At 41.7% G+C, this 18,489-nt stretch overlaps 1 protein-coding gene across 24 annotated transcripts in view; it reads right to left on the reverse strand.

Moving 5' to 3' along the window:
- Positions 1-18,489, reverse strand: part of Trpm3 (transient receptor potential cation channel subfamily M member 3) — an 804,706-nt gene that overhangs the window by 350,928 nt on the left and 435,289 nt on the right. The gene's annotated exons all lie outside the window — the stretch shown is intronic.

Genomic DNA, 18,489 nt, shown 5'->3' on the forward strand with positions numbered 1-18,489 from the left:
AAAGAGAAGAGGGTACTAGAAGGGCCTGGGGACACAAGAAAACTAGATTTGTTTCTTTACAGTCTTCTTCAAGGCTGCTACTCAGAATGCCGACCAACCGTATGGTCCTTATAGACTACAGAAACTTCCAAATGGCGAAAGCACACACTTACTGCTGGGACGCATTACCTGATGGTCCCTAAAGATCCTCACATGTGTCGGTAATTCTTCATCCCCTCGGCTCACGCGTGTTAACTCTGCAGAAGGATTCATGACATACCCCTCTGACGTCACCAGGAGTGCAAGCACTGGCCAGTCTCTCCCCTTCCCACCATGCAGGCTTTGCAGAGCAGGAGTACGATTTGCCTTAATTCTTTGAGGAACAGTTTCCTGAGTTAAAGCCACAAATCCTTAATTGGCCTACCGTGATTCAATGTACCCACAGGGCTGACTTTGCAAGCAGAAAACTGAAAAGAGACACCTCCTAAGAAAAATGCAATTAACAGTTATATTGGGAGCTAGACTAGGACTTCTACAGACGAGACAGCCCAATCTTTTAAATTCGATGCTGAGTTATGAAATGATTGCTAAGGCCTTCCCCAGACCTCCTTCCCCAGGCCTTCCCCTGGCCCCGGGGAAGGCTCTTCTCTCCAGCACTCTCATCTATGGATGAAATCAATTAATTCTGCTAATGACATAAGATGTTGCTCTCTAAAATGGGAAGCTGGCAAGGAGCTAGAGATGGCTCCAGGGTTTCACCTGATGAGTCAGCTCTCCATAATTACAGGAAATGCATTCTAGGTGAAGTTCAAGAGTAGAGCTGGGATGCTCGTTCACCGTGTCTGAGGCAAACAACTCTGTCAGATGAGTGGCTTCAACCACGAGGTCGTAAACTTGAGGGGCCTTCCTGTAGGTCATGTTCCCCACAGCATCTCCAGCATTTATACACTGGTCTGTATTCAAAGGTCAAAACTGATATTGAATGTTTAAGGTTAGATACAACTTTCAAAAGTAGATACAGTTCTAGCCTCCAGTTAGGCATGGGAAAAACTCAAACAAAGGTGTGAGAAAATACTGAACAGATTCCCTAAGTGGTGACGTGACAGGGTGTGACCAGCGCTTATGCTCATCATCAGGTGATGTTAACTCTAGGCTTCTTTGAAAATTTGTTAGGTTTTTATCGGATTAAAGAGACTGAATGATTGGAGACTAATAGGTTGGGCCCAGAGGCCAGGTTAGCCTGGGGCCCTTGCTCTTAGTGGTCCATCAATGCAAGTACTTTTTGAGCTTCTACTAGGTGCTAATGCTTTGCCTTCCACATATGGGATCTGGAGTATGGTGGGAAAACATTAAAAAATGACGTAATCAAAGGGTTACATGCCAGAGAAGGCCTTGGCTGTTAAAGCTGAAGGACAAGGAGGCATCATTGAGGAGTTTGCAGACAGGGATGGGAGTGGGAGAAAGAAGAAAGCTTTATCTGGAGGGAGTGCCGGAGCTAAGGGCTCCAGGAGAGGAAGGGTTGGGGCATATTTAATAACTGAAATAGTGAGCGGTTATCTTAATGAAGGCCGGCACTAGACCTTCAGAGCTGAAATGATTATTTACTGTTTCTCTTTAAAATGACAGTTGTGCTATATTTCTAGAGTTTGTCCATGAAATATGCAAAGCTGGCATTTGAAAGTCATGGCGTGCTATGGGAATTTTATGGGCATCAGTATGGTGTCGCCCTGGGCCAAGATAGGGAGCTGGAAGATTTATTTGGCATATTAAGTGATGTTGAAAGGAAAAGGATATTAAAGGCCCCAAACTGTCAGCTTTTAATGTATATGGTGAAGGACCAAGGGGGGTTGGATTGTACCGAATGAGCAACTGGCTCCAGTTTTCTTTAGGTGTATTTCATGTACCTTCTGAGTACTCACAGCACCGCCTGGGTAATACAGGTGAGTGATGCTTGGCTCCTCAGTTCAAAAAGTAATCCCCCACCCCCAAATCTGCTACTTGATTTTTTTTTAAAATGTATGTTTCAAAATGAATCAGCCAGAAAACCTGCAAGTCTTTCTATTTTGCTTTCAACCTGTAGGCTTTGTCCTTGAAAATATTATTACATATGCACCTTCATTTTGATCGATTATGCTATTCAGGTTAGCAGAGACTACCAGAGCAACTGGCCACCCATCAGCTGAGGCATTTTCCAGAAAAAGGGCTTAAAAGGTAGAAGCCATCTTTTTCTCCAGAAGTATACACATAACCACCCTAGTTAGAACTGACTTTGGGACCTTTAAGTACTCTGATGCATGAATGTCTACAAATGCTTGCACAGAGATGACTTAACAGTGAAGGCTCAGTAAGGCATCTCAATCAAAGAAGAGATTGGCATATACGTATTGGTCAAAATGCAGGGAGGCCAAAAGTTCAAGGGAAAAGACGAAGACACAAGAGAGCAGCTTCTAAGCAGCCCTCAGTGGTACTGCAGCCTGCACCAGCTGTCTACAAATCAGCTCTGGCTCACACAGAACCAAGGCATGATGGGCTTTTCTAACAGGGGTTCTACTGTTCCTTCCATGTTTCTCAGTAATGAAAATCAGTCCCTTTTGGATGTGTATCCATCTTCCCAGGCTAATATCTATGCTAGCCTGGCCCACCAAATTCAGAAACAACTGCATTTAGGATGCGACAGGATTGAATCCTGGCTTCAGTGTTGATTAGCTCTATACTTACGATCAAATCACCAACTTGGGTGATCATCTATAAAACAAGTCATTTTGACCAACGGTTTTCCGTTTGTGTGGGAGTTAATGAAGAACACAGAGGGAAATCTCATTAAAGGGTAATACGGTCTGGGCTTCAATAGTTTTTTTTTTCAACTCCCACACTATTTTGAGATCCACTGCTTTGGGGGATTAAAGACAAATGGAAGCAACAGGCACCTGGCCATCCATCCCTGTTGCTGGACATCTTGTGATGAAACAGAAACGAGCATCTCACACGGCAACTCCTACATGAGTACCATCACTAACTGGATGTTCAGTCGGTCAACTTATGTGATACATGGTGTCCTCACTTACTGAACAGAGAAAAAAAGCCATGGATTTAATGGATTGATAGAGGCTGCTGACAGTTACTGATTGAAGTCGATTCTTTTTCCTTTTACATGTAGATTTATTTTTTTACTAGAATCTTCTAGACACAAAACTATTTGAATTTGACTCCACAAAAACTGTCACATGATGTTCTTAACAGATTGCATAGATCTTGCATGTAAATATTGAATAAATGGCTACCATCATCATGAAAGTATACTTTTGGCTTAAAAAAACCCAATACATGTTTTTGCTTCTATGACCTCCCTTGTAAGCCCTCCACACTAATTTCTTATAACCATTTAATAACTTGAGTTGACTTTTCCTAAAAGGTCAAGGAAATACTTAGTTCTGAGACTTAAAGCAGTAGTTACTTACTGTGAAGGCCCTCTTAATTCATGACAAATAGCCTGGCTAAACACAAACACAGGTCAGAGTCACTATACCACATCTCCCTGATGAGCCCTATACTTTATTAATTTCTCCCACCTACAAAAATAACCTAGGTAGAAGATTTATATAGTTATCAACATCTTCAAAATGGATGATACCAAGCATAGTTTTATAATGTGTTAGTTATTAAGAAAATGGTTTTAAAACGATCCCTCCTAATGAGATGTAATACAAGTAACAGAATCTCATTCAGTCTGGCCTCTGCTCTAGTTGGATGTTCAAGGGAGGAAGTCATCTGAGAGCTGGAAGTGGATGAATGGAAGCCAGAAGAAAGTAAATGAGCAGCATCCTTAATGGCCACCCTGCTAGAGGAACCCTGATGCCAGCAAGCCAGTGGGATGCAACAGCTTAGGAATCAGCCTTATGGGAGCCCTTGTTTTTTATCTGACATCTGCAAGGTCTCAACTGTTTTGGACCACACAGCCTCCCTCCGTTCCTCACCTCCCACTTCCTTTTGTTGTGTTATTCCTTTCATTTCTGTCTCTTTCTTTTCCCTCTGATCCTTTTTCCTTTCATAATGAAGCAGTGGATGAAGAATTAGTGCATAGCCTTACGGTAAAGACCTCCTCTGGACAGATGCCCCCTTTTGCCTCATGGGGAAAGCATGGACCATAACATCATTTGACACCATCTCAGATGCCTCCATACTGACAGCTTACACCAGTAAATGACATTTGATTTAGTGACACTCAGTACAAAAATATATCAGAGCTTTACAGTTTTCTCCTGTCTTCCAACATTCCTTGATTAAATGTTGATAAGGACAACATTAATGGTATAAATCAAAAGGTTTTAAGTGATTATAGTTTACAAGGAAATGTTTTATCCCACTTTTGTGGCAGGTTTCATCTTCTCCAGTCATATTGAGTACATTACTTTGCTCACCAAGAAAACCCCACATCATAGCCTCAGTAAAACTAGTCAAATGATCAGATCGATATAAGTTTGCTTGTGATTTGCATTAACTCTTAGGAAACAGCAGAAATAAGTGTTGTAATTTGTTGGGCCATATTCAATTGTTCCTTGCATTTAAAGGAAACATGTCTAATATAAAAGTTTTCAGGTGGGGAGATCCCAGGCATAGGGAGATTTCCTGAACATTGCAGAGAATCTGATGTGAAGTTAGGGTGGTGAAGGTCTGTTAAGAATGAAAGAACAGGAAGAGCCTCCCCTAAGCTCCTCAAGGCAGAACAGAGAGAGCTCTTGCATGTGACCTGCAATCATGTCATTGTCCTCATCATTCTGATGACTTGATTCAGAATGTTAACCACAGACTGAAATGATCTTCATATGCTCTGTAATGCTCATCCACATGACCCATTTCCTCTAAGAAGTTAACTCCCACAGAGCCCAGAACAGGATTGGGTTCGACAAAGTTGCTCTACCACAAATAAATTTAATAAATGAATTCAAGCCTCTTAAGCATCAATTTTTGCATCTGCTTAACGAGCAAAATCATACAACAACATACCTTGCTAGAATGCTGAGCTGACGGAAGAAAAAGCTACATTCACATAAAACAATGTAGGCAAGATGAAATCCCAAGAAATGTTACTTCAGCTTCTACAAGACATTATGCTATTTTCAATGTTTACTAGCTTGAAGTTTCTAACTTTACCTCCTTCTTCTGATTTTAGCTGACTGCTGCTAAGTTGTAAATTGCTTGCCTTGTTGGAGCAACATTAAGTAGACAAGTTCTTGTCGCTTAGCAACCATTAGAAACTTTAAAATGTTGAGCAAGTTAATTTGTAACCAATTTTGAAAAGGAGGGAAGATCTGAGCGGTGGGGAGAGTAGATGGAGTTGCTGGGGGAGGGAGGGAAGGGGAGGGGAGAAGAAATGCGCTGAGGTGAGGAAGACATTGGTGTCAAGGGTCCATGGGAATGACAAACTGAGCCTGCGCTAGGGAGATGACTATTAGCCTTGGTCAGAAAGGGACACCCATCCTGCATGTAGTCAACATTAGTTTAGTTGCTTATAAAGACAGACAGCAGCCTCCTTTGGTATCATTTGATCCTTGTGGCAATCCCCTCCCCACTTTTTATTCTAGAACTGAGTACGGAGATTTGAACACTCCAGCAAGTATTCCATCACTGAATTACATATCCCCAGTCACCCCTTTTTCTTTTCTTTATTTTGAGAGAGAGTCTTACTCTGTTACCCAGACTGACCTTGAACTTGGGATCTTACTGCTCCAGTCTACAAGTAACTGGAATTATAGGTATGGTCAGAATAGCTCAATGTCATTTTATCCCTACTTGAACAAAGAAAACTGGGCTCTAAGATGATAACTCGGTCAGTGAAGTTGCCACACAAGCAGAAAGAACCGAGTTCAATGATCAGCAGCCACACTTTACACCACGAGTCAGGTGTTACACACTTGTCACCCTAGTGACGGGGAGGCAGAGGCAGGGGTATCACTGGGACTCAGCAAAATGGCAAGCTCCAGGCTAGTGGAAGACTGTCTCAAAAATCAAGGTAGGGAGCAACAGCAACTGGGGAAGGGCAGGCAAGGTGGGTCTCGGCCCTCTACACATGTGCATAAAACACATAAAACACACACACACACACACACAGAGAGAGAGAGAGAGAGAGAGAGAGAGAGAGAGAGAGAGAGAGAGAGACAGAGATGGAGAGAGACAGAAAGAGACAGAGACAGAGAGACAGAGACAGAGAGGGATGGAGAGAGGGGAGAGAAGGAATGATAATCAAAAAGTTTTAATTTTTAAAAAGGCAAAAAGCATAGCAGTTGAAGGACTGAGTCAGAAAGTAAGATCCAACACATACAACTTGGGGAAGTGACTTAGGTCTCTGTTTATCAGCTCCTCCTCTGGAAGTTATAATAAGAGTGAGCATTAATATTTAGAAATTACTCAGCATGTGGGCTGAATGTGTATGATTGTTGATAAGGATATATACAGCTAACAGTTGGGGATACAGGGTCTTTCAAAGCTTTAAAAATGCTACATTGGTCATTTTTCACAAATTGAACATACACACGTACCACCAACCAGACCATGAAACAGAGTATTTCCAGGCCCCCACATCAGGCCTCAGATTAGTTATTTTTCTCAGTCTTGTGACAGAAACAAGGGCATCACGGCTTGCCAATAGAGAGGGTGTAATCCATTTTGGTGGAGAAGCCCTGGCGGAGTTCATGGCAGTGAGAACGTGGAGCTGGGACACTTCAGATATTGTTCCATGGACCAGGAAGTGGAGAACTCTGTGTAAAACTGGCCAGTGTATGACCCTCAAAGCCCATTGCCATCAGTGATCTGCTTCCTACAGATGCTCCCTATTTCTAAAAATGCAACAAATCTCTCAAAATATCACTTCCAACTGGGGCCCAAATGCTTAAACACATGAGCCTTCAGGGACACTTCATTTTCAGACAGTAACCCTTCTCTTGCTCCATCCTTCATTCCAAAGTAACTAACATTGTGACTGCTAAAACAAAACAATCTTGCTGATTTTTGTTCCTGTAGAAAAATAGTCGGGCAATACGGAGCCCATTCTCCCTGCATGCAACAGTATGTTCTGTGAGGATGATTTAAGTGGTGAACATTTATTCTCTCGTAGGGATGGAATTCTGTTTGTAAAACTATGACAATATGTAGATCCATTCTGAAGCTGATAGTCATCTCGATAGTATTTAAAATAGTAGGGGCTTGAGAGATGGCTCAGAGGTTAAGAGCACTGGTTGCTCTTCCAGAGGACCAGAGTTCAATCCCTGGCAACCACATGGTGGTTTACAACCATCTGTAGTGGCATCTGATGCCCTCTTCCAGCATAAAGGTATACATGCAGATAGAGCACTTGAATTCATTAAAAATAAACAAATATTTGAAAAAAAGCAAATAGTAGAAACCCTCTTTTAATGCCAAGCAGTGAATATGTGCATATGTTTTACTAGGTGTGGTTTCTCAAGTGGTTTTAGAACATAGTGACTGAATATGATCAGCTTTAGAATATACTATAAAACAATACTTCCATCACGTATGAGAATTCTTTGATTATCCCATTGTAGATAGACTAGTGGGGGTCACAAGAGAGCGCCACATTGTGTTTCCTCTTTGTATTGTCTCAATGACTAATAAAAAAACGAGCACCTCATACCATAAAATAACACCAAGATACAAACTCTCCCCCCCTGTGGTGAAAGGTTATATTCTCTGAACCCACATTTTTTTGTTTTTAATAACTGCCTTCATTTAAACAAAAGCATTACAAAAAAATACAAGTCCTGATTTCGAAACCAAGGGCTTTCACCATTTCTATTTGTATTCACGTTGTATTTCTTTTGAATGTGAAGAGCTATCCTCTGGTAATAGAAGAAAGAGAGGGAGTCTGCCCCCAAATAAGTTTCCTTTTCCTTTTGTTGCTCTTCAAAGAGGAATTAAAATATTATCTCACTGGGCAGGCAGCTGGGAGCTTAGGAGAGGAGGAGGGGGAGATGGGGAGGGGAGCTGACCTACTTCTGGAAGCTCCTAGACACCATTTTCAGTGATTGCAAGATGCTTTCAAGAACAGGTGTGTGTGTGTGTGTGTGTGTGGCGGCGGGGTGTGGGGGGGGAGACTGAGCTTATGCATAAGCACAACATGGAAAGGCTCCTGGGCACATTGTAGGGGAATTTGGGATGGCAGCTTTCGGTTTGAAGTTTCACCTCCCACGCTCAGTGCATGCTCAGGTAACCAAATCCTTCTGAGGGAGATAAAGGAAGACAAAATTATTTTCTGGTATAAAATGAAAAGATGCTGAATTGTTCCTGTCTGTACTGTTACACAGGTGCATAATATTAGTCCACATTGTCTTTATCATCACAACAGGTCTGGCATCAGCCAGAATGCAGGTCCTTCATCTTATAGACATACACCAAAGCCACTCTGCCACTGCCCTTCAGACACAACCCTAAACCATTCCTCCTTTTCATAAAATGACTCCAGTTATTTATATAATATACATATATGTGTACGTATATATAATTTATTCTTGGTTTATATTGAGATTCTACCTTTCCCTAGTTGAAAGATATGTCTTCCCTAATGACGTCTTTAATTTATATTTCTATTATTTATAAATGTATATTCATTTCTTTGGAGGGGAAGGTGTGCGTTGAGTCGTTTGTGCCTGTTAGAACATTGCGGGGAAACAAAGTGGACTTGAAGGCCTCCCGCTGTAGGTGGGTCCTGCTCTCCTCTAGCCTTGCCCACCTTTCACTCTCCTGACACACTGACCTTGACCGAGAGTCCTTTGATGACCTCACATTTTCATTTATCTGTGAAGCACTGCTACCATAACCCTCAGAGTGGGCTGTAGGTTAAAGATTAATACATCTTCTGGGAACTGGAGAGACTACCTTCAAACTCATGGTTTAGGTCATTAGAAGTCTATTAAACAAACATCACCCTCAGGGATTAAGAGGCAGTAAATATAATTTCTGCTATCCCAGCAGGGGCTATTCTAGCCACGATGCATGCTGAGTGGAATCTCCATCACTGTTGACCCCAGAGGTGAGTGCCACAAACTCACAACAACACAATGAATCCAAAATCACTTCTGATAATGCAGTCTCCTGAACTCCTGACACCATCTGCCTGATTACGAAGAACATTAATTAGTGCAGGAAATTGCTAACTTTTTCTTGTATGTGTGTGCTGTACATGGATGCTCAAGCATGCACCCATAGAGGCCAGAGGGCTATGTCAGATGACTTTGTCTACCATTCTTCACGGTAGTGTTTGAGACAGCGTTTCTCACTGAACCTGGAGCTCACTAATTGTCTAGTCTGGCTGGCCTGTAAGTCCCAGATATCTTCCTATAGCTGATCCCAGTATCACAGACATGCACCACCAAGTCCAGCTTTTCATGTGGGTACTGGAAGTCTGAACTCAGGTCCCCATGCTTGTGTGGTGGCAAGCTATGGAGTCATGGGGTCATCTCCCTGGTTTAGGTGTCCATGTTTTCACTCTCTGGCTTTCATTTTAGATCCCGACTACAGACAGGCCTGCTGATTTGATGACGCAGCATTTCTCTTAGCTTGTGATTTTAGGGAGAGAAATTCAATGCCTCCAGCTGATAGCCTCATGACATGACTCAGCAATCATGTCTAACACTACATGTTCCTTCAGTTAGCATCTAAATGCCGATGATTATAGGCTGGGCAGGGAAACATGCCCTAGGCAACCTGTGTTGGACTAATGGTCATGATGTGGATTCTCAGAACTCAGAGAGTATCTGGATGGGAGTAGTTGTGACATGGATGGTTGAGGTTGTTACTAGTGATAAACCCTGAGTTTGGAACCAAACTAAGAAGGTTTAAATTACAATTTGTCCCTCTATGACTGTGTGGCTTTGGTGAAGTCATGTAACTTCTCTGATTTAGTTTTCTCATCTATAAAACAAAGATAATAACAACCTAATGCAGGCACGCCTTGATGCTTGTGAGTTAATATGCGTAAAGATGCTTTCAAAAGTCTTCTCCATTTTAAATGTCACTGTTGTCATAATCTATACTGAGAGAGCTGCTGCATGGTGTGCGAAAAGCAGCTTATGTAGCTGTTTTATGAAATGTCCTTTAAAATAATTTTGCATAAAATTAAAGGCCATACTAGGGATATAAATGGTGGCTATCTCAGCATCATTTTAATTTGCTCCATTTCTGCATATGGTTTGTATTGCTAATTGTTTATAATTAGACTCCATTACTTTTAATCAGATAAAATAATAAAACAGTATAAAAATGTACTTTCTGATATTCATCCCTCATTGATAAAGTCCTCCAGGACAGGAGATTCTAAAACCTCTAACTAAGTAAAGGGGAAATTGATTTACTCATTCTTGACTTCCTTGGCCTCATTCTTTCTAATGTGTTAAGTATGACACTAGGCACTGGGGAGACAATGATTAACTTTCTGGGTCCTTTAAGGAACTTGCAATACAGTAAGATATACAGATAAACCATGTGAACACAAAGTCCTGTGAGGGCCAAGGACAGTCTGGTGTGTTTGAAAGTCTCCAAGGAGATGATGACCCCAATGCTCTTAAAACACAGGTTGAGGCAGATATAAGGGGGTAAGGCAGAGCTGGGCCTTGCCCACAAAGCCAGAAGACAGTCTGGTAAGGGAAAACCACATAATTTCCAGATGGCTACAGCTGCAGATGAAGGGAGGAAGTGAGACTGACCATGTTGACAAGGGCGTGATTCTGGAAGAAACCCCCTCCATGCCATATAGTTTGAACATAATCTTAAAGGTGCCCAGTGGAGGGCTAATGAAGGCTTTTAAAGTCATAAAGATGAAGGGGATCAGAGGTGTAGTCACATGAGTGTTTGACAAGAGTGATGCAGGGCTCTGGAATGAAGTTGCATCCTTTCTTTTTTCATGGGGGAAGCAGTCCCCTTTCTTTGTGAGCTGGTAACTACTGTCACTTTCCTTTCTTAGGCTTATGCCATGGGGCAAAACGACTCCTGCTGGAATTCCCATGGAACTGGACGCTCTCTGAATGTTGACTTGACAATTGGATAATACAAATGAAATTTGCCTTGGTATAGCAGATGAGATGTTCATACCCTGTTTTACTAAGATCTGAGGAAAAATAATTCAAAGGCTCCCAGTACAGTCATGATCTTTCAAATTAAGATGCAAACTTTCTATAGCATTATGATTCCTAGAAAAATCATCTAAAGCTACATTAACCATGTAGAAAACAAGTTTCAATATGGCTCTTTTTATGATCTGAAGGCACCTGTTTGAGAAATTGCCATTGGTTCTTCGAGAGTATGCAAGCTATGAGGTCATTTCTCAAGCATCAGTGACACATTTTTCATTTCTGATATAATCCATTGTAAGTGGACAGACCAATTTCCACAATATTTTCATAGAATCAGGTGATATGGATCACATGCTCTTAAGAGTGTCACAGAAGGAAATTGGAGGTGGTCAAAGACAAACACAGCTGAGATTACCTAGCGCTCCAGAAAGTGCATGAGAAACATCTGGAAAATGGAACTCTGATGTTTGGGGAATTAGGCTCTTTGAAAAAAGATGCTAGGAAGGTGTTCACTCCATATTTAATGGGAAGGCAAGTGCTGAGACAAGTGGAGTTCACAAAAATGAACCTAAGGGAAGAAAGACTTTATTATTTATAAGAACCTGAAAGGGGGGGTCAATGTTTAAGAGCATTGCTCTTAACTGCCCTTCCAGATGGCCCAAGTTCAATTCTCAGCACTCACATGGCAGCAACTATCTGTAACTCCAGTTTCAGTGGATCTGGTTCCCTCACAAAGACAAGCCAGTTAAACACCAATATGTGCATGTGCGTGTGCACATGCGCATGCGTGTGCGCACGCGCGCATATACACACACACACACACACACAAACATGAAATGGTCCCTCGGATCTCATCCAGCTTCTCCGGTCTGCAGCAGTATCTCTTTTTATAGTATATAATATATATAGTATATAATATTTATAGTATATATATATACATGTTAATTTTTTAAATCTATTTTTCAATTTCCAGCTTTGTGTTTCCTGGTCTCTTATAAGAAACCATTTGGCTGTAATCAGCTCAGCTGAAGAATGTGAGAAACAATTGCAAGTGCAAGATTTACCACTTCAGAATTCATTCTTAGTAGATGCTTTAATAAGTAATTATGTTTGAATGGGTGGAGGCATATAAATGTCAGGAAATAATGACGAACCGCATGAATATTTCTTCAGTTCAGTGTGTATCTGATATAACACAATCTGCAAGCCATATGGAAAGGTAAGTTTTAAGAGTGAATAGTGATGGCATTCTATTAACACCACAAGGAATCAAATTGTAAGTTGAACAGTCAAGCAACAACCATCACCACTAACAAGCCGCAGCTCATCCGTCTGCTTTCGAGTTCTCTAGAAGAAGTGAATTCAAGTTCGACAGAGATTTACCTTGAACACCAGGGTTGACTCTGTATCATGCTGGGTACCATGGGCCAGACTGAGACACAGACAAAATTGGCTTATGGAAGTCTAAAGCAATAATGTTCCCTCGGGTGCCTAATCTGAGAAGCCTTGTTCAAATCTCCAGAAAACAAATGCAATATCCTGGAATGAAAAGTACAATTCTAGCCATAAATGAGGCTACATTCTTCACCTTAGTGACATAATGCTAATTGTCTTTTGTCATTTGATGACTCCGTGACAGTAATGGAGGCACATTTTCCTGCAGTACAATTTTCCATCTCTCGCAGCTTGGATCTATGGGATGAATTGGTTTTGATAATATACTGGCAACTATGCTAATTTCTTACATGGTGCTTTAGAATGTGACTTTAGGTGTAGAATTTATAGCATAACTCTTAATGGGTGATTTGGTCAGAACCCAGAAGATCTTTTCTAGTAAGAGGCCACTGAAATTAAACGAGCAAGTTTTGTTAGCAGAAATCTCTTGATTTGTAGATAAAGAGAATCCAGGAAATGTAGAATTCAGTGGTCCCTTTCAGGCATGGTGATTGGTTCTGAGCCCCTCTAATGGACACCAGGAATTGGCAGGTCCGTAAGATGTAGATGATTTTAGAGAAGCTTAAAATCTTATCTTCAGTGAATGTAGTAAGAATCCATGTGAGGAGTGATCAAGGGGAGAATGATGGGAAGCCAGGCAGGGATTGACAGGTGAGCTCATGCACTTGCTTCTTCACTAATGGAGAAGGGAAGCCAGGCACTCCTTGAGGCTGGAATGAGAAAAGCTTGGGAGGTGTCTGGGTAGGTGTTTCTTGTATGTGAGTGGGAACCACCTGCTGTAAGGCATAATAAAATAAGGCAAGGCATGGTGGACTGGATCCAGGATGTAAGGCAGAGCCACTGGAGGGAATTTAAGCACACATGTGTCAAAATTCAATTTGAGTTGTCAACAAATCAGAAAAGCATTCAAAGTATTTTTTTTCTGTCTCCTTACCAGATGATGGGGTGGGGGGAGGGGAGTTCCTATACCGACCTATATAACATAGTCAAGCTCCGAAAGCTCAGTGCTCCCTATTGGCTTCCATTGGACAACGGCCTACAGCAGTGGGAGCTGTACACCTCATGCATAATGCACAGACCTTCAACCATTGAGTTAAAGGCAAGATTTGCGACATGTTCTGACATCTTCCCTTTGCCCAAGGTAGGGAGGTTTTCCTGAGAACGTTCTGGGTAATGGTCATCCAGTTTTAAAATGCTGTTGAGTTCCAGGGTCACCTAGCCACCTGAGACTACTGACGACAAGGATGTTAAGTATCACGATTTATTACGGAAATATTGAATCTGTAAACATTCTTTGGAATTGAAACCTAGGCTAGAATGGGTCAAGCAGTTCCAGGGAAGAATACCATGGGAGACATTTTACTCCAACTCTCCAACAAAATGAAAATAAGTCACTTACAGTAAGAACTCAATGGCATTTCTACAAAGTAAGTGGCTCTTCAAGGAACTTAAAGTATTTTATTATACATACGCATTCTCTTCTCAAAAGCTAGAAAACACACTCTTTGAGACTCTTGCTTACAGGTTATAATGCTTAAAGATTATTAGGTGGCCATAGATGTGGTTACTCAATACTAGGTCAAATTATTATAGAATTTGGTTAAAATCCATGTATCTGGGCCTTAAGTTAGCCATAAAGTTTCAAAGGAAACCCATATCCACATAGCCCCAAAACTCAGTACAAAATGTGCCACTGAGCTGGAAAGGGGTTCACATAGAACTCAGTAGCCTAAACAAGGTAGGCTGTAAAGAACAAGTACAAACGTAGGCTGGAGGAGCTGCCTGGCCTGGAGCCTCTCCACCAATTGGAGAAGGTGGACATCAGAAATAGCACACACACACACACACACACACACACACACACACCTTTAAATTTTGATTTTAGGCATCTTAGTGCTCTTCCTGCATGTATGTTTGTGTACTGCATACATGTCTTTGTACTGCTTGCATCTCTGTGTACTGCATACATGTAGTATGTAGAAGTCAGAAGAGGGCATTGGATCTTCTGGAACTGAAATTACAGACTGTTGTTATCCATGTGGGTGCTGAGATTCGAACCCTACTCCTTTGGAAGAGTAGCCAGTGCTCAACCATTGAAGCACATTTTCAGCTCCAGGACAAGCTCTAAGGAACTGTGCCGTGAAAGAAAGGCAGGTGCAGAGAAGCTTCTGAGAATAAATAGGATGGCTCCGCTCTGGTCCCATGGAGACAAGGACAAGACAGTAGTAAAAACCTTAGGTCAGATGTGAGACTATTGCATACTATAAATGGCCATGTGTTTACTATGCAAAAATTTCTGCTCTTACAGAGCTGTAAGTCTTTAATTACGGAAAATAATGATACTTTCTCTACATTATCTGTAAATAATGATATTTCGCCACAATAATTCCTCAGCATATAATACATCAAGTTAGTATTTTTTGATTGAATTGTTGAATTGTTTCAGATAAATAAGTGCATTATCTCATTAACATATACATTTGTGTTCATCTTCAATAAATACAATTACAAAGCGGGGCGGTGGTGGCGCACACCTTTAATCCCAGCACTCGGGAGGCAGAGGCAGGTGGATCTCTGTGAGTTTGAGGCCAGCCTGGTCTACAAGAGCTAGTTCCAGGACAGGAACCAAAAGCTACAGAAAAATCCTGTCTCGAAAAATCCAAAATAAATAAATAAAAATAAATAAATAAATAAATAAATAAAATTACATCTATCAATATTATTTTAAAATAAATGTCTTCATGATTACCAGTAAATGTTTGCTTTGTATGTCTAATTTACACACTTGGGGTCACATAAAAGTGGCTCAGGTGACAAGGGGTCCCTAGCTGAAAAGTTTATCAAGCTCTGCACTAACCTGGCTATCCGAGAAACTCTTTGCACATGTCCGTCAGGATGCATTGGCCTGGGACAGGACTGGAGAGGATGTGTGAAGATGTACAGAAGGAACGAGGGGTTCCCAACTTTCCTCACTGCAGCCCCAAAAGGCTGTTTCCTTGTCTTCAAAATTGGTTCTTATTACACTATAAACAGCATCTACTGGGGTGGGGAGGGGCATGTCTCATGTGGCATTTTAAAATTTACTTTGAAAATCTCTTCCTAAATTAGTAATTCAACTCCTACTCAGCGAAATCCTATAATAGTATCTGGGTGATACCTATTAACACAGGAACGCAGTCTAGTTACATATTTGAAGATGTAATAAACAAACTCTGCTTTGTCATTTGGACATTTGGTTTATAACTTGAGTCTCTCTGTGGCCATGTGAGCAAAGACACAGGGGTTAATCCTGTGCCAGCTTGCCTTCTGCTGAGTTTGCCTTACCTCTCATCCTTGGGGAGAAATCTGGGCTCCCCACTTCCTTGCCAGCTAGGCTTCAATATGAATTATGCCCAAGGCACCATTTGTGGAAGATATGGAAAGCAGATCCAGCAGCAGCCAGGGACGGTTGACAGATCCTGATGAGGCTTTCCCAGGCTTTCCAGGGGAGCACCGTGAGTCATTTTCTAGCTGGCTGCAGGAGATTAGAATGTGCAGCCGCAGCTTCGCTGTGTCTTATGTACCTAGAATTGTTGAAAACTAGAAGCCTTGCTCTCTCTGACATGAGCTTTTGCAGCCCACCCCTCAGGTCCATCCATCTCGGTGTCACCGCTGCTTCTGCAGACTGTATGGCCTGTCTTCCTGCCTTAGCTACTCCCCTCTCTCCCTGCAGACGCCAAATAGTCTGCTTTCTAACCTCCTAGGCACTTCTCAATTCAATCATGTTTGCTGTTCAACATTTTTAGCTTAACTGAAAACAAGTAGCAATTATACTACTTTTTTTTTCCTAGAGAAATGCTTCTCTGCCATAGGCAATAGTAACACCTACAGTACTCTGAAGCTGTTTCTGTGTTGAGTCTGGGCAGGCTGAGGGCTGTTCTTTGATTTTAATTGGTTCTTTTGTCTCATCTAGTTTTCTTCATTTGTTTTTATATTTCATGTTCCTGCCTTTATCTATTCTTCTCTGTTCCAGATGTCTGTATTTTAATAGTATTGGTAGAAGAGTATGTCTCTAGCTCTTAATACCTGATGTGTGTGTGTGTGTGTGTGTGTGTCTGTACATGTCTGCTTCACTTGGTCTTTACAATGGCTTAGAACTTCCAATTGAACGGGATTCTTTTTTAATTTATACTTGAGAAACTTGAGTCCCAGGTAGTAGGTTCAGTGACATTTTCGAGACTACTCAGGAAGTTAGGGCAGGTGTTAGAATTACAACGGAAAACTTTTTATCACTAATAACATTCGCCCAGATGACAAACTAAGATGGCAGCTGACAGGACACAGCTTTCCTGAGACAGGAAAGTGTCTGGCAGCACAATCTTCTCTACCTGTATCTGGGTCGTCATCATTCTTCCTGGGAGGCAGACCCCCGTTGCTTCCATTTTTACTCTCCCGCTGAACGCAGCAAGCTCAGCACTGGCTGTAGGGAGATAGGGGCAGCTTAGCGGCTCTCTGGCACCTGATACACTTGGTCTACTGGGTGAGTAGAGAAGTGATGAGGGTGACAAGATGTCATTAATGCTGACAACCTTTCAACAGCCAATACTAATTAGGGGGCTAGTCTCCAGCAAGTGACTAACCAAATAAGAGCACCCACCGCAATGCTAACTGATCTGTTTGGCAGTGTCACTTGGAGGGCATCCAACTGAGAATCCCAAGGACTAAAATGTTTACTCTTTCAAGGATAAGCTTTTCCAAGCATGAAGTTAGACTTGCAGCGACAGACTACAGGCTATACTTATATGCATGGAAGCAGTAATAATAATCCTTCTCTCCTGAAAAAAAAAAGATGCAAAAAGAAAGAGCCAGATTTCTGCCAGAATAGACAAAAAAAATAATAATAATTCCAGCTCAAAAATCCATTGATTGTTTTAACCAATTCAACATTTTCACTCAAAGGTAGTGTTAACATTCAGGCTTTGTGCTGGCCTGCCCCTTGTCAGCTGGCAGGATGCACTCAGGCAGTACTAGCCCACGGTCCTATGGCTGCTGCATCGCTGAGCAGTTTGTGTTCATGTGCCATGCCCCCATTTAAGAGAGCAGCTTCTCCCTGTCTCCCGTCTTTCCTGCTGCTCTTTCAAAGAGGCAGGCTGGCCTTTGTGTGTTGTGCCTCTCTCTCTCTCTCTCTCTCTCTCTCTCTCCCTCTCTCTCTCTCTCTCTCCTCTCTCTCTTCCCCCACTCTCCCTCTGCCTCTCCACCATCTCTCTACCTCTCTGTTTCTTCCTCTGCCTCTCAGCTTCTTTCCCCCTTTCCACCTTGGCTGTCCCCAGAGGCCAGTGTCCTCTCCCTCCCCTCACCCTTTTCCCACTTTTTTTCCCCAATAAAAACTCCCCAGGTGAGCTCTATCACATAATGCCATCTATCTCTCTCCCTCTGTTTTTTAAATTATAACAGAGAATACTTTTAAATATAAAAAGATGAGGGAAAATATGTACCTTGCAAAAAAGTCAGCAAGGCAAATGGAATAGTTATGGCCACTCTCAAAGGTAATGATATCTTGAGAGACTAAATAGAGGTGTGTGTGTGTGTGTGTGTGTGTGTGTGTGTGTGTTTATACAGAACATTATAAATAAATAATTCTTTAATGGACAACCTGAGAGTTAAACAAATCTAATTTTGAATTTTTAAAATGCTTTTTCACTAGACTATTCACAGTGGCTATGATGAATTCCATTGAAAGTGGAACCTGTTGCTTGTGAGATTATCTCTTTCCACTTGGCAGGATGGAGACCCCAATCCACTAAGTGAATCTGTGAGCATTCCTAGGTTAGCCATAGGTTCAGGACTCACTTTTCCAAGGAGGAAAACATTCTAGATTAAAAGGACTGAATTTGAACACCAGACTCCAGAGTTGCCACTTTGGAGCTGTAGAATAACGTATCAGGCATTATTTTGCAAACCATGTCTTCTACTTATAAATTTCATACCTTATAGA

Source organism: Microtus oregoni, unplaced genomic scaffold (assembly GCF_018167655.1).
Source record: "Microtus oregoni isolate MIOR12 unplaced genomic scaffold, Mior012 000012F_ref0000307, whole genome shotgun sequence".
Taxonomy (NCBI): Eukaryota; Metazoa; Chordata; class Mammalia; order Rodentia; family Cricetidae; genus Microtus; species Microtus oregoni.